Here is a 12680-nt window from a genome sequence, read left to right as displayed (position 1 = left end):
TTTTTTGCTTAGTTCATTTGAGGTTTGTACTTCTCAAAGGATATTCACTTGACAGTGATGGCATATGCTGCAGCATGATCACAACACCCAAATATTTTAAAGCAAGCTAAGTTCCTTTAAACAGCAATTGTAGACAAAGAATGCAATATTATAAAATATAGAAAAAATAATAAAATAAATTTTAGAGGGATGATGTTAATAGAGTTCTAAAGTGCCCTTTTAGACTCATAAGATGAATAAGAACAGGATTGTACTGTCCCATGCAGATTTGAATCATGTTTTCCTTGTTTCCTTTTTGAAATACAATTACCATGAGCAAACTATATAGCACATATTCGAGTGCATAACAAGTTTTTTTTTTTTTGTTTTTTTTTTGTCTTGGTTTGTTTTTCAACACAGGGCTTCTCTGTGTAGACCTGATGGTCCTAGAATTAACTCTGTAGATCAGGCTGGCTTCAAACTCAGAGAAGTCTTCTGCCTCTGCCTCCCAAGTGCTGGGATTAAAGGTGTACACCACCACTGGCTGGCTAACAGTTTTGAAACACATATCCACATTGTAAAAATACAACATCACCAAGTAATAAAGCACGTGTTGCTTACACAAATGGTGTTGTTACTATCCTGTGCCCCCCCTCCGGTGATGAGTTCACATCCCCAGAGACCTTGAAGTACTCAGCTTGTCCTTAAATATAATCGTTATGCCTCCTTGTCATTCTCCAGAACATGTTCATTGTATAATTGTAGACCTTTAGACTGACACCTCAGGTTTTCTGCTTCCCTCTCCTAATGATAATCATCTTTCTACTATGTTCCCGTGAGCTGAAGGCTCTATTCTAAAATGTGATCATGCAGGGTTCATCATCTTGTGTCTCACAGATTTCATTTAAGACAGTATTCTCCATCTCTATCCAAATTATCACAAATATCAGGTTTTCCTTAGTTAGGGTGAATACTATTCAACTATACATACTTATCATATGCCACTTTTCCATTTAAAGACACAAAAATACTTTCTTGAAACTTTACCTAAAATCTTATGAGAACCCTCAAATCTTGATTTAAAGACTCATAGAAAAACATTTTTGCTTTTTGGTTTTGGTCTTTTTTGTTGTTGTTTGTTTTGGTTTGAGTTATTTTGTTTCATTGCTTTGTGAAACATTTAGCTGAAGCTGAGTCAGACCCAGGGTCCACATACCTCAACCTCCCAAATGCTGGGGTTTTAGGCATCAACTGAGACAACCACACAGAAAAATAACACTCATTTTAAAATTAGTCTTGAGCAAGGAATATGACTCAGCAGGAAAGTTTGATGACAAGAGGTGAAGCTTCAGAACACATGGTAGAAAGAGATAACACGTTTCCAAAGATTGTCCTTCTAACTTCTACACAGGCATAATGGTATTTATGTACACGTGTATACACACACGTAATCATACATGCACACACACACACACACACACACACTCCCATTCACATACCATTTTTTAATTAAAATTATTTCCTGTAAAACAGGCAAGATTACATCAAGAACCTACAAATATACTTTCTGGTAGACTTATTTTTATCATATTTCTGCAGTGTTACACAAACGTGGACATAAAGACTTTTTCTTACTCTTTTATTGTGTTTTAGTAATTATTGTTCTTTTATTTACATATTCTTCTGTTAATTTGTGATATATTAGAATATGTAGTTGTGATTTCCTGTATTTTGATGCTAACATCAATATAAAATTATAATCTAATTTAGGTATGTGCCTATTTATAAATAGAAGTGTAGTTAAACCTCTTACAATGAAAATGTTAAAATAATGGGTTATTTTTATTTACACTCATACTAACAGGATGATTCTTTTGACATTAATAAGAACTATGAAGTTTAAGACCACACCTTGTATCAAAGCTATTCACTTTCAAAAGATGGTTTAGTTTTCAATATTTTTGTCTTTCCTTAATTTTTTTAGTAGAGTATCGAGTTTATTGCCAACAGACAAACACTCGGATGAAATTAGCCGTCCCCATTTAAGTGTAGACTGCAGCAAGACGAGCAATGAAAATGACTCTCCTGCACTGTCTCCCAGACTGAATAAATATACATTGTACCAACCCAACAAAATTCCCCTGAAAATGAAGTGGGGAACTTCTGCTCTCTTGGTATCAGGAAGGTGGATTCTTAGCAGACAAAATTGGCTGGACTTTATATTATTAGAAACAGGGCCCCCTAGGGAAACAAATAACTTCGTAAGATGTTCTTAAGCTACTTCTCAAGAAACCTAGATAGGATTCTTGGGTAAAATAATGTTTGATTAACCTATTTTTTACCTGGACCTTACATTTGAAAAAAATGGCATAACTTCAAGTAATATATCAATTAATTTGATTTAGAGAATATATAGATAATTTATTAATTTTATCTAAAACCAAATAAAAGAAACAGGAAAATTATTGACAAATTGTCCACATAAAATTTCTATAACAATGTCTAAAATACTTTTAAATCCATGAGTACATGAAGAGTGAAGGAAAAAGAATTATTAGGATAAGGAGTTTTCAAAATTGCATCATAAATCTAAAAAATTTTAAAGCATTAATCTCTCAATAATTTCTAAAATGTGTCAAGCTTAGTAAGTCTTTGTAATTAATTTTTTTCAAAATTCAATAAAGATGTAAATGTAATGTTTAATATGTGTTTTAATGTAATGATGAGGCTAAATTACTATAAATTATATAGCAGAATGAATCATAGAGTATTTCATTGTCTTGCCAGCTTTTCTTTCTTGAAACAATATTTTTTTGCAATGATGCTATACAATGGTGAATATCATACTTAATGGTGATAGATCATAGAACAGAAATTACTGAAGAAGTTTAAGGATCCTATTCTACATTTCATTATAGAATAAAAGTCAGTATCCTAGTAAATTGTTTGAGTGATTTTTTAAATTAATTTTGAACTCATAAAGTTAATAAAGTAGTTTTTAATTTTGTGATGGCTTTTCTTGGTTGTCTTCTTTACTACATCTTGAATTAACTAATACCCCAAAATGAATGGCACATCTGTGAGGGATATTTGTTTGAAGTAGGAAGAGCCACTTCTAATCTAGATCTTTGAGGTAGGAAGTCATGTCTTTAATCCAGATCTTACGAGCTGGTCAAAGAAATGCCTTTAACTCCCAGCCATTTGAGCTGGGAAAACCTATGACTAATCTGGACCACACCTTTAGCTGGAAGTCTGTGTGTGTGTGTGTGTGTGTGTGTGTGTGTGTGTGTGTGTGTGTGTGTTTATATGTATGTATATTATCACACTCATATATACATACATACATATATGTGTATATATACATATACACACACATACATTTGTGTGTGTTTATATGTATGTATATTATCACACTCATATATACACACATATATATGTATATATACATATACACACATACATATACACATACATATATGTATGTGTGTGTATATATAGTATGGATATGTATGTATGTATGTATATATACACATATATGTATGTATATATGTGTGATAATATACATACATGTAAACACACATGTATACATATATAGTATGTATAAATATGTGTGTATATATACATGTATATATATATATATACATAGATAGATAGTATGGACATGGAAGAAGAAAGCGTTTAGTCTTTGCCTGTTAACAAGTCCATTCCTTCACTGGCATTAGCTCTCTACTTGTTTGGGATTCCAGTGTATACTGTGGACCAACTGAGACATCCAACCTCTTGGACTGAGCAACTACTGGGTTCTTGGTCCTTCCATTCACAGTCGGCCATTATTGAATCAGCTGATCTCAGTCACTAAGTCATTCTACTAAGTGCCCTTTCTACATGTATAAGTTTCTGTAAGTTCTGTTACTCTAGAGAACCCTGACTAATACAAATACTAAACTTTCAGAGTACTAAAATTTATTTTTTTATCTATCTGCATGTAGTAAAATAGTAGACATAATGGGCACCCACTATAAATTAGCCTGGGTGTTTGAATTCACAGCTGCTGTTTTGTTTGAATTCATATAGCTTTATATTCGTTTTCATTGAAACAATTACTCTGCATATTTTTCTTAGTAAATTAACATAAAGCATATTATTTGTATCTTTTACTTTCAAAATATTTTTGTGATAAAATTTGGAAGGGGCTAGCTCATGATTTGATAAAATGTGATTCATACAATACAAAATTAAGCATATTGGACAAAGGATGAATCATATGTACATAGATATGTGCACATTCAGTCATACCACACACACAAACAAAACTTCAATACATGGATTTCACTCAAAGTATACTTCTCCTATAACTAATCAGTTAGTATGCAAAAATACTTCAAAATATTCTCTTTTGAAAATAATTGGTCAGAAAGACTAATTTCTAAACTTTCAATTTAAATAGTTTTGAGTCCAATTATTTATAACTGATTGTTGATGTTAACAAATATCAGAGTTAATGATTCCTTGAGACACTTTTTAAGCCCTTCAAGCACATCAGAAATCCAATTATATCTAAGTTGTTCATAGAATGTTACCTTTCAAAGTCTTCTTTGATACAAAATGGGATCTGCCATTGGAAGTCATTTTAATGAATGACTTTCCACCTAGAAAAATATGCTCACAACACTCATTAATGTCAACAGAAGAAATCAAACCTTGACATTTTACATATGAACAGCATTTATCTATTGAAGTAAGTGTGTAGACTCTTGATAACATTTCATCTGAATTTTTTCTAGCCACCAATTAATAAAACTTATAAGGTACTTTAATAAATGGAAATCATTAAGATGCATATAACAGGCAACTATATAATAATATAAGACCCATTTACCTTACAAAATATCAAATTCTTGCTTTGTTCTTAAAACTTAAAAAAGTAAGGGTAATATAACACTTGAATTATATTTTAAATTAAATATATTTCTCCTTTATTTATAATCATGAGAGATTTTATTAATTAGGCTTATTCAACTTAAGCATTGATAGAATCATTCACCTGTAAATGCATTCTGCCTTTTCCACTCTCCTCTTTCTCCCTCTCACTCCTTCATCTGTCTCTGCTTCCCACAAGTCCTTTTTTTGTTGAGCAATAGGCTCAGGTCATGAGGAATTGCTTCAGGCTGTACTTGGCAATAGCCCCTAGACATAAAGAACTGATTAATCCCAGGCTGACCTTTCAGCCCCACCTGCAGAAACAGTATTTCCAATCACCTTGCTCCTACTCAAGCTGCATGCCCACAAAAAGCTTAACTTCCTGGTACCAACCATGTACATGCATGGCCTCCAGCCCCTCTTACTGCACTAAAGCTTCATTACATGGAAAGCTCAGGGCCCCTCCCTCTTCTAATAAACCAATCACAACCTGATAACATGGTCTGACTGCTTTTCTGCCTCATTTTACTTACATTTTTCCAACGTCTACTTTTTAAATTTTTTTCTTTGCCTGTAGTTACTATCTTGTGAATCATTTAGTTAAGTTACAGTCACTCACATGTCCTTTAAATTGGGACTATCAATTGAAATCTGGTGGGTTACCAGTGAATGTATAACTTAAGACATTATGCCCACCTATTTCTGAATCTATCCTTAAGACATAGTTCAGTAGTGAAGGGTAGGGCACCCTAAAACCCTCTTCTGTTGGGGGCACAGATGTCCTTGGCTCACAGAGAAGCACTAAGAAAACCAGAAATTTTAATCACACAGGGTTATATCCTCAATGGAGGAGATACAAATCTAATACCTGCATTCTATCCAGAAAGCTGAAAGTGGATGTTCTTAGTGAATTGGTCACCTTTTTGCTATCGGTAGGGACAGAACTCAACCTAACTCCCCAAAATGATTATTCCAGATTCTTCCCTTCCTAGACCATTAGCTATCTTCAGGGCAGATGTCACATGTACTTTTTATCCTAATGACCTCTATGCTATCCATCAGAGACCACACTAGATTCTAGGCCTTTTGACTGTAGATCCCACCCTCCTGGTCACATGTACTTTGCAAAGGAGTTCCTATGTAGTCACATCTTCAGCTTTATTGTGCACCTAGAACTGGACTGATTAGACGGATTGTTGCCTGGAAACCTTTTCCCAAATTGTACTGTTTTAAATATGCCGACAATTAACTACTGTTCATTAGAGTTCCCAAAGGGAATCTGCACTGGTTTTCATTCTTATTTCTTCACACAATTGGCTTCTCTGTATGATACCTGCAGGGATGCCCTCACTCTTCTTACCTCCTCTGGCTGTTAATTCGTGTATGTCCTCATGCAAACTCAATGTGGCAGCCACAGTTGCTGAGCATTTTTGTTTTGACCCCCTTGAATTAGCATATTAACCTGGTTGGCCTCCCAGTAGGGGCAAAAAAAAACAAACAAACAAACAAACAAAAAAACTACAGACAATAGTCCCGCTTGCCAAGAACCGATAGGCAGTCTTTCCCCAGGAAGGGTTAGGGTACCATGAACCCTTCTTGCGTCCACCACGGAACGCTGGCAGCCCCGGTTGGTACAGGCCTGGTGCAGACAGCCACAGATGTCCTAAGTCCGTGATTGTAAGGTCTGTGTCACTGATAGGGTCCAGCGGCGCGGATCAGAGACTTCCTCTCTGCCAGTTAAAGGATGAAAGGGCAAGGAAAGTGTGAAGTGCCACAGGCAGCATCAGAGAAATCTCAAGCATAGCAGAGAGAATCGGCAGCTGAACAAAGGAGTTATACCACTGAGGAAACACACACACATACAGCAGACACACAGGAAAAATCCCTCTGCTGGGCAGAGGGGACATTCGGTAAGCCAGTTGCCCAGTCTTTTCTTGAGGCTGGATGTTTGAAAGCCTCTGATGAGTTTCCTTTTCCTATTTAAGGGTTGTTCAGTTTGAAGACAGATAGGATGCTGAAGGGTCCAGAACTGCTGTGTGACATGTCCTGATCCTACTTTGAACTCACTGAGCAGGTCCTTCAGCATGTACCTGTTGGTGGGAGATAAAAGCTTCCAGGCTATCATTTCAAGTTGGAGGTTGAGGAAGAATCTGGCCACTCAGAAATTTGTCACCTTTATTACCTAGCCATGGCCCCTCTACTTATCTGTCTCCATACCAGGGACTCTAACTCCTGGTCTCTCACCATGACTAGAGGTGATAAAAGGGAAAAATCAGAGGCCATCTTGAGAGATGCTTCCCCCTCCCCTCCTCCAAAGGTATTTGCTGACCAGCAGTTTTAGAAGTGACCGGAAGTTGAACTTATAAGGCTGAGACAATAAATCTATGCATCCTGGACTTGGCAAAATCAAGATATGGGTAGTAATGGGTTTAACTGACCAGAAGTTGACCTCAGAGGAGAGTAGGACTGGAACAATAAATCTGAATGTATATATCCTGGGTTCAACAAAAGCAGGACATAGGGAGTAAAAATTTATGACTCTGTAGATACCCTGAATCCTGTTAGCCATCAGTAACCTCATGCTTTTAGTTCAGCCAGTAACTTCAAAGAACTACCTCACCCTTAGCCCCCTCATCCAATCCCAAGCTGCATGTAAACCTTTCCTATATAAACCCCTTCAAGTGAGTACTCAGGTGCCATCCTCCTCCACCAGATGTGTTGGGATGTTGGATGCACTGACCAAGCCCCAGGCTTGCTTGTTTTGTTATTTAAAAGCCTCTGTGCTTGCATAGGATATTGGCTCTCTGACAGTCTTGCTTGGGGGTATTGTGGTCTGAGCATGACAGTAACATATTAAAACCTTCTCCCTATCATCTGGCTTTTACAGCCTTTCTTCCTCCTCTTCTGGGATGTTCTCTAAATCTTAGAGAACCTGAGAAAAGTGTTCTATTTAGGGTTACTAGGTCTCAACCACAAAATGGTAGTCTGGTCTCATCTCAAGCTGGACTCAGATATGGCAAACAGAAGCATTGCTGGAGGATAGACAAACGTCTGAAACCAGCATCCTCAGAAACTTGTGAAATAGGTTTCTGTTTGTCTAATTTCCTTATCTCCCTCTACCTCCAACAAATAGGGCATCTAGTTCCAAATTAGAACATACATGTAACATATCAAAGCCCCAGTGCCAGCCTTCTGGTTCTTCCAGACTATAAAACTCTTGAACCTCTACTCTAACTTCTGGGCACTTCTAGGTCACACACCTCCCTCCCACAGCTCCTCAACTCTCTTTTAACCAGCAAGGGTCTCCCTGATTCCGTTTAGCTCTGCCTCCAGAGAGATACCCTTGACAGCTTTGAACTTCCTAAAGGGCTTCCCCTCCTTTTTACAATTTTCTCTATTCTACTTATTGTGATAGGCAGCCATGGCAGCTGTGAACTACCACAAATAAACATTTCCGTCCTGTGGAGCAAGGTTCCAGTCTATTCTGAGGCTAATGGGATGGTTATCACGTAGTACTCACGCTTCTACTGCCCTAGGGGGTTCATCTCGGCTTCCACATTTGTATTGTGGTTGATGCTGTTAACAGCCATGAAGGCAATTGGTTTTCAAAATAGATTGTATATTATGATTTCATAGTATCACATCTATGTTCTTCTGAGAGTTAAAAAATAAAACTTTAAAAACATATTTAAAATGTCCAATTGTACATTATTTATCCAATTAATTATCACAATATCTAAGTGAATCATTTATCTCATGGTAAGCTTGAACTAGAAAAATTTCTGGGCGGTGGTGGCGCACGCCTTTAATCCCAGCACTGGGAGGCAGAGACAGGTGGAACTCTGTGAGTTCGAGGCCAGCCTGGACTACAGAGTGAGATCCAGGACAGGCACCAAAACTACACGGAGAAACGAAACAAACAAAAAAACGAACTGATAGCCGGGCGTTGGTGGCGCACGCCTTTAATCCCAGCACTCGGGAGGCAGAGGCAGGCGGATCTCTGTGAGTTCGAGGCCAGCCTGGGCTACCAAGTGAGCTCCAGGAAAGGCGCAAAGCTACACAGAGAAACCCTGTCTCGAAAAACCAAAAAAAAAAAAAAAAAAAAAAAAAAAAAAAAAGAAAAATTTCTAAATTAAAATTGATTAATATTAAAAGGTATATGCATATAAAAGATTTTATAAATTATTTTTATTTTGAATATAGCCATGTGAATTTAGTAAATTATTCCAATGCACAAAAATCTCCAATTACATATTTTATATAGCTACTACTATGCATCAAATATTAATAATCAATAAACCTCAAAGTAACTAGTTTTAGAATTAATATGTGGATTAATTTTATATTATTATTTGTTTATTCCACTTTTTGACAGTAGAAAACACTTGCATTCTTCTTAGGAAAGTATTTTGTATTATATTCTCAGAATTATTATTTAGAAACTAGAGGAAATATATTATTTTCAAAAATTTCATTTTACAGTTTACAAATTAAATATGATATACAAATTATACCTAAAAGTGAACTTTATTTGTGATTTTGTAAAACCAAGGTATAGTCACACATCATGAAGACAAGTGTGTTTTTGGTTTTGAGCCTGGCCGCAGTGGCACAAGCCTTTAATCCCAGCACTCAGGAGGCAGAGCCAGGCGGATCTCTGTGAGTTTGAAGCCAACCTGGTCTACAGAGCGAGATCCAGGACAGGCACCAAAGCTACATGGAGAAACCCAGTCTCAAAAAACCAAAAAAAAAAAAAAAAAAAAAAAAAAAAGCAAAAAGAAAAGTGTGTTTTTAGCTTTTTAGCTCCTAGTCAGTTTTAACTCTTCAGTGTTTTCACTTTTCATATCGATGAAATAAGGCAGCTCTAAAAGCTTTGCTAACACAATTGCCCCTCTTGTGTTTCTCAATCAATGATGCCATCCTTTTTATGACTACCAGTGAATTCCTGTTCTAGATGCCAAGGCCATTTTTTTCACCTGATCCAGGCTGTTGGCTGTGACTTGAAACATCTGAACATACATTCAAAAAGGACATAAAGCTTCTGTACAGTGATACTAATATCCCTTAATTCATTCCCTCTGGCTTGCATAGATAACTGATTATTTCTCAACTCAGACTCCTCTATTTCCTTATCCTCGTAAAGAGCTAGCTTGAACTGTTTGCCATTGAGAACCCTAAGAGCATAAGAGTTTTAAATATTTTTAGATTTATTTATTTTATTTTATGTGTGTTATGCCCAGATCACTCCCAGAGAGACCCCCAAAAACCAGGGATGTCCAGAATGCACAGCAAGATTTATTGCAGGCACACAGTACAAGCCTCCTCAAGCACTCGTCACAGTGAGGCAGGGAGGAGTTCCTCTTTCTTTGTGAGGCTAGCTTTTTAGAAGCAAAAACCCCAAGTCCCTCTAGGTTGTGGGGGAGTTAGTATGGGTACAATTCTAATTGGCTCAATCTTCCCGGGCCTCTGTGTTATCTTATTTTTAGTTTGTCCATTTGCTTTGTCAGACCTTTTACAGCCCATCTCCGGAGTTGAGACATGCTATCTCAGGGTTTGGGACATCTCGTGGTTAATCACTCACCACCAGATGGCCTGACTTTGTACTTTGACTGTCTCTGGCATTTGGGGCATTCTATGGTTAATTAGTTGCTACCAGATGGCTCTTCAAACATCCTGACTTTGTAGTTTTGAGTTCCTGGGGCTGGCGCTGTCATTTCTGGGGACTTGAAACTAGCCTGGTTCTATCTATATTGAGATATCTTTGTCTAAGCCCCCTTTTTTGAGAGAATAGAATAAGGGTCTCACAATGTGTATGAGTGCCTTGTCTGCATGTATGTATGTGCACAACCTCATGAATGCCTGGTGCCTAGGAAGATCAGAAGGTGTCAGATCTCCTGGAACTTGAGTTATAGATGGTTGTGAGCAACCATGTGAATTCTAAAAAACAGAACCTGGGTCCAACTCAGGATTCAACTGCTCTTAACTTCTGAACCATCCTTCCAGCTCCTAAATGGAGTTGCAAGAAGAGGCTTGCACCACCATGCCCTGCTACCCTTCTTTTTTTTAAGTGAGGAATGGGCTAGCATCCCTTAGATTTTCAAGTGTTTGGAAACACCATTTACTGTGGGGTTTCTGGAGCTGAAAGTCTAGGGTTACTGGCTCAGCTTTCTCTAGCCATGCTATGGACAATGGTTAGAGAATAAAATACTAACCAGGGAAGGCCATTGTCAGATCAGATATCACAGCACAATATTTGAGTGGATAGTGCACTGGAAAGAAAGCTGTGGATCTGACCTGACAATAAAATAGTCAAAATAGCCTACTTACCAAGCTATCAGAGAGGTGTGACCTACTTACACTGAGGTTCTAATACTAGCAATCATGAACAGGCATGTTCATGGAGATCCACAGACCACAGCCTCACCTATGTACCACTCACAAGCCTCGAGGGGATGCCGTGTCCTCTCTGTCAACTCCAAACTAGACTAAATCACATGATCAGGTGCCCTCCTTCCTCTCCAATGTTGAAGAGGACTGATATTTTAAGATACAGGTGACTGTAGATGAGGTTGTTGTCTATCAGTGCAGTAAACTCGCCTCTATACAGTGCTGTAACAAGAGCCTCAATTCTATATATATAATTGTGTCAATGTATTAAGGGATTCTATGGGGAAAAACAGACTCACTGATACAAGATAAGGTAAATCCAGTTACAGAGTCCTTGGAAAGCTGGAGACCAATCATACGTCGCTTCACTCATCCTGATTGGGTCTTTACCACCCAAGCAAGTGCGACCCCTTTTCTCCTCCCTTTTAAGCAGTCACAGGTCATCTAGGCAGATAAGAAGCACTGCCTCTATCAGGCCAGATAGCCCAAGGTAATGGGTGGATTGAATTCCCACTACACAGTGTAGTCTGTCAGGAAGAGCTGTGGTTGCAGCCAAGCTGCTTTGGGTACCAGTCATGGATACACCTATTATCCCAACTCCAGTGATCTCTACACATAAAGTAGCACTTCCTCACAACAGTCATGAAGGATTCGAAGCTAAGGGCTGATTTGAGAAAGTCTAGCTATCGTCAAAAGGGGCTGCTAAGTTGACAGTTTCTCATCAAACAACTGGGCATGACAGAAGGACTGTCAGCCTTCAATCAATGGGCGGGGTGGCCTGCTCCTGACTGCTTTGCTCACAGAAAACTTCAAATAGTGCTTAAGAAAAAAGACAGAAGATGAAATTAACAACCTCAATAGTACTTAACAGTGTTTAAATTCTATGAAAAGACTCCGGACAAGAGTTTGGGCCTTCTGATCTGTCTCCTCAGAGAACAAGTGTTTGCCAATTAGACCTACAAAAAAGAGAACTGTGCCTTCTCAGATCATCTTCATAGAAGGAGTTCAGGAGTCAGCAGGGAAAGTACCTGCTGCAGTGGGGGGCAGGGGTCATCCTCCCGCAGAGATTGACAAAGGGAGGTGCCTTCTACTTTGAAAGTGGCTTGACATCCCAAAGGGAAGGTTCACAGGTCCTTGACAAAGGCATTTTTGGCTGTAAAATTGCTAAGAAGCTTTTAAGAAACAGGTTCATCTTAAAGGAAAGGGAATGATTTTTAAGTTTTCCAAGCAAATACTCTGGGTATTTGGAAGTTGAAGTCTGGAGTTATGGAAAGTCTCTCTTGAGGTCTTTGTCTTAGAGGACTATTGATGATTTGCTTAAGTTCTGGCTATATTTTGCTAGTTTTTAACAGGATCTCTAAATGGTGGGGGTGCTTGAGGACTCACCACAGAAT

General features: G+C 37.9%; 1 long non-coding RNA gene across 2 annotated transcripts in view; it reads right to left on the bottom strand.

The window, feature by feature from the left end:
• LOC121832141 (uncharacterized) overlaps positions 1–6348 on the bottom strand; it is an 88294-nt gene extending 81946 nt beyond the window's left edge. The window contains exon 1 of one of the 2 annotated variants that reach the window (XR_006075683.2): positions 5024–6348. This is a non-coding gene — a long non-coding RNA (uncharacterized LOC121832141). The remainder of the gene's footprint in view (positions 1–5023) is intronic. The other variant, XR_013042605.1, reaches the window with a different exon arrangement.
• Positions 6349–12680: the final 6332 nt, after the last annotated feature.

This window comes from Peromyscus maniculatus, chromosome 9 (genome assembly GCF_049852395.1).
Source record: "Peromyscus maniculatus bairdii isolate BWxNUB_F1_BW_parent chromosome 9, HU_Pman_BW_mat_3.1, whole genome shotgun sequence".
NCBI lineage: Eukaryota > Metazoa > Chordata > Mammalia > Rodentia > Cricetidae > Peromyscus > Peromyscus maniculatus.
Note: the sequence above shows the minus strand (reverse complement) of the source record. Positions and strands in the feature narration are given on the sequence as shown.